The following is a 4290-nucleotide window of genomic DNA, read 5'->3' as shown; positions in this document are numbered from 1 at the left end:
GAAGCCACGAGTTGGGTGATCTCTCCCTATTGTGCCAAGCTGTGCCAGCTGAGGTGAGGTGCAAATGCAGAAGGAATGAAATGGTTTTCCTTACTCGTTTCAGCGTGGCTGTTCTTGGCTTCACACTCACCTGGGGTGCTGCAAATTCTTAACTCGTTTCTGAAGTTCTTGTGAAGGCTTTTGGGGCTATATATTGTTGAGTCAGTGTCTCTGTGTGGGAACAAGGGCTGGAGCTTTCTATTCTGTTATCTTTCTGACATCATTCTATTTTTTTTGAACATCTTTATTGGAGTATAATTGCTTTACATTTTTGTGTTAGTTCCTGTTGTATAACAAAGTGAATATGCTATACATATACTTATATCCCCATATCCCCTCCATCTTGCATCTCCCTCCCACCCTCCCTAACCCACCCTTCTAGGTGGTCACAAAGCACTGAACTGACCTCTCTGTGCTATGTGGCTGCTTCCCACTAGCTACCTATTTTACATTTGATAGTGTATATATGTACATGCCACTCTCTCACTTTGTCACAGCTTACCCGTCCCCATCCCCGTGTCCTCAAGTCCATTCTCTACGTCTGAGTCTTTAATCCTGTCCTGCCACTAGGTTCTTCAGAACCATTTATTTCTTTAGATTCCATATATATGTGTTAGCATATGGTATTTGTTCTTCACTTCCTGACTTACTTCACTCTGTATGACAGACTCTAAGTCCATCTCACTACAAATAACTCAATTTCATTTCTTTTTATGGCTGAGTAATATTCCATTGTATATATGTGCCACATCATTTTATACATTCATCTGTCAATGGACACCTAGGTTGCTTCCATGTCCTGGCTATTGTAAACAGTGATGCCATGAACATTGTGCTACATGACTCTTTTTGAATTATGGCTTTCTCAGGGTATATGCCCAGTAGTGGGATTGCTGGGTCGTATGGTGGTTCTATTTTTAGTTTTTTAAGGAACCTCCATACTGTTCTCCATAGTGGCTATATCAATTTACATTCCCACCAACAGTGCAAGAGAGTTCCCTTTTCTTCACACCCCCTCCAGCATTTATTGTTTGTAGATTTTTTGATGATGGCCATTCTGACTGGTGTGAGGTGATACCTCATTGTAGTTTTGATTCACATTTCTCTAATGATTAGTGATGTTGAGCATCCTTTCATGTGCTCATACTTGCAAGTACCTAGTTAATTGGGGAAATTATACTAAAGGAGAACTCAACATAAATGGCCAAATTAGGGTTCTTCTGATATTCCAAAAATTGCTATTTTTGCATGCACAGTTAAAAAAGCCAGCCGTAAGATCAAACAGACTGAATTGAATGCTTATTTTGATTGGTATCTAGACATTTCTAAAAGAGGAAATGATAGAGTAACTTTTTGAAACTATATCAGAACTTAAAAAAAGGCTGCCAGCATTCTGTCTCTGACTCCATCTCTCCCTCTACTCCTCCCATGTATCCTTTTCTATCAGAATTGCCTGACCCAGACGCTATCTTTTTCTCTTCCAACTCTTCCCTCTACTGCTCCTCCCTCTTCCCCAGCAAAGGAGTATTAAAAAAAAAAATCAGAAGTGATTATAGCTCCCTTTAAGGAGAAACCTCTTACAGGGAATGGTGAACTGTCCTCAGTGCGTACATACACAACATGGACCTGAGCAGAACTTAGATCCTTAGCTAATTTCCCAGTCTGAGTCAGGATCCATTGGGATTTGCTAAGGAATTTTAGTTAACCCTCCAGACCTATGAGCCTCTATAGCAATTAGTATTTACTTAATTGGAAATTAAAGGAAATCTCACCCTAAAAATGAGGAGGCTCTTTTACTGCATACACAGTTAAATTAAGGTTAAATAAAGCCTGGCTTGATAAAAATATCTTCTCAGAATTCTGACTTTAAACAAAGGCCTCTAGGGGGAAACTTGCATTTCTCTTCCTGTGTCTTTGCGGTGTAAATGTTATGCCTTATCTTCCTAGGATGTTCCCTGTATGTGTGTATATGTAGTTGTTTTGAAAACTGGACCTCTGCCATACTATCTTTGAGAATAAACTTAGGTTACATCCTCCCCCACTCTTTTATGGGGAAGCCTCTTGCATCTTAATGGTTTGAATCACTATAAATATATATACTTTAATAATGGTCAAATGATGGATCCTTTTAAAATTGGAGAAACTAACAAATTGGTGAATCTAGGGCATTCTTATTATAAACAGCTGTTTTATTGGTATCTATAAAAACAAAAATCAAATTAAAGGTGGAAAAAAAGGAAATATATCTAATGACTACCTAAGAACTTCTTTAGTTTAAAACAATTAAGAATAACTGGTCTGGGAAGTTTCTTTTGTGGTCTTTGCCTTCCCTCAATGGGTTCTACAGTTGCTAATAAAAGTATTAGAATAATTAAAGTTAACAGGAAAAATCCTGTAAGGAAAGTCTAGATACTATTTCTTTTTTTTCTTTTTTTTTTTTTTTGGTACATGGGGCTCTCACTGTTTTGGCCTCTCCTGTTGCAGAGCACAGGCTCTGGACATGCAGGCTCAGCGACCATGGCTCACGGGCCCAGCCGCTCCATAGCATGTGGAATCTTCCCGGACCGGGGCACGAACCCGTGTCCCCTGCATCGGCAGGTGGATTCTCAACCACTGCGCCACCAGGGAAGCCCCTGGATACTATTTCTAACAAGGTAGAAATTTTAAAATAATTATCTCAAATGATTAAAGAAATCTTTAGATGGTTATTTTAAAAGGGATAAATAAAATGCACATTTATTTGATTTAAACACAAGATTTTGACATTACACTACCTAAGGTTAAGTGGGCTAAAAGGGACCCCCTATTGGTCCCCAGCATTAAACGCCAAACAAGTCTGTTCTATTTACCCCAGGTTAAAATATATTTAATGGGCTAGGAAAAAACAAAATTACACTTGAGATACCTGACCAGCAATTATTTGGGACAACAGTTAGACCAACGGGTCTGAGTTCCTTGGCTCAACCCCACTCTGGGTATACCAGACCCTTTTATATAAAAATAGATAAAATGGACAGGGAACAAAAAGAAGAAAAATATTTAGAACTCCTCCTGTAAGATAAAAGCTTGTTGGTTGGATCCTAATGAAAGCTAAAGTTAAAGGGTTAAAAGTTGACAGAATTGAGATAAAAATGTATAAAATTGGGTGCACTGTGGACTTGGAGAGGCACTAAAAGAGTGGGGATGGGTGCTGTTGGCTGAGCAGATTCACCTATCAGTGTGCCAGGATTGCCTCCTCGGAGCAGCATACACCAGGCTGCCCCTGCAAGAGCAGAGGCAGTGAGAGGACGTGTGTGCACCATTCTGCACGGGAAAGCTGTAGGGACGGAGGCCAGCACAACCTTGTGGTTCTCCCTCCAGCCATGTGCATTAAAGGCTCTTTGTGTTGCAACCAGTAGTCAGTGCTGTGCCTCTGAGGTGGGAGAGCCAACAACAGGACACTGGTCCACAAGAGACCTCACAGCTCCACATAATAACAAATGGCAGAAAACTCCCAGAGATCTCCATCTCAACACAAACACCCAGCTTCACTCAACGACCAGAAAGCTACAGTACTGGAAACTCTAGACCAAACAACTAGCAAGACAGGAACACAACCCCATGCATTAGCAGAGAGGCTGCCGAAAATCATAATAAGTCCACAGACACCCCAAAACACACTACCAGACGTGGACATGCCCACTAGAAAGACAAGATCCAGCCTCACCCACCAGAACACAGGCACAAGCCCCCTCCACCAGGAAGCCTACACAACCCATTGAACCAATTTTAGCCACTGGGGACAAACACCAAAAACAACGGGAACTACAAACCGACAGCCTGCAAAAAGGAGACCCCAAACACAGTAAGATAAGCAAAATGAGAAGACAGAAAAAAACACAGAAGATGAAGGAGCAAGATAAAAACACACCAGACCTAACAAATGAAGAGGAAATAGACAGTCTACCTGAAAAATAATTCAGAATAATGATAGTAAAGATAATCCAAAATATTGGAAATAGAATAGACAAAATGCAAGAAACATTTAACAAGGACCTAGAAGAACTAAAGATGAAACAAGCAATGATGAAAAACACAATAAATGAAATTAAAAATACTCTAGAAGGGATCAATATCAGTATACCTGAGGCAGAAGAACATATAAGTGACCTGGAAGATAAAACAGTTGAAATAACTACTGCAGAGCAGAATAAAGAAAAAAGAATGAAAAGAACTGAGGACAGTCTCAGAGACCTCTGGGACAACATTAAA

The sequence above is a fragment of the Neophocaena asiaeorientalis genome, unplaced genomic scaffold, assembly GCF_003031525.2.
Source record: "Neophocaena asiaeorientalis asiaeorientalis breed wild unplaced genomic scaffold, Neophocaena_asiaeorientalis_V1.1 scaffold259, whole genome shotgun sequence".
Lineage (NCBI taxonomy): Eukaryota > Metazoa > Chordata > Mammalia > Artiodactyla > Phocoenidae > Neophocaena > Neophocaena asiaeorientalis.
Note: the sequence above shows the minus strand (reverse complement) of the source record.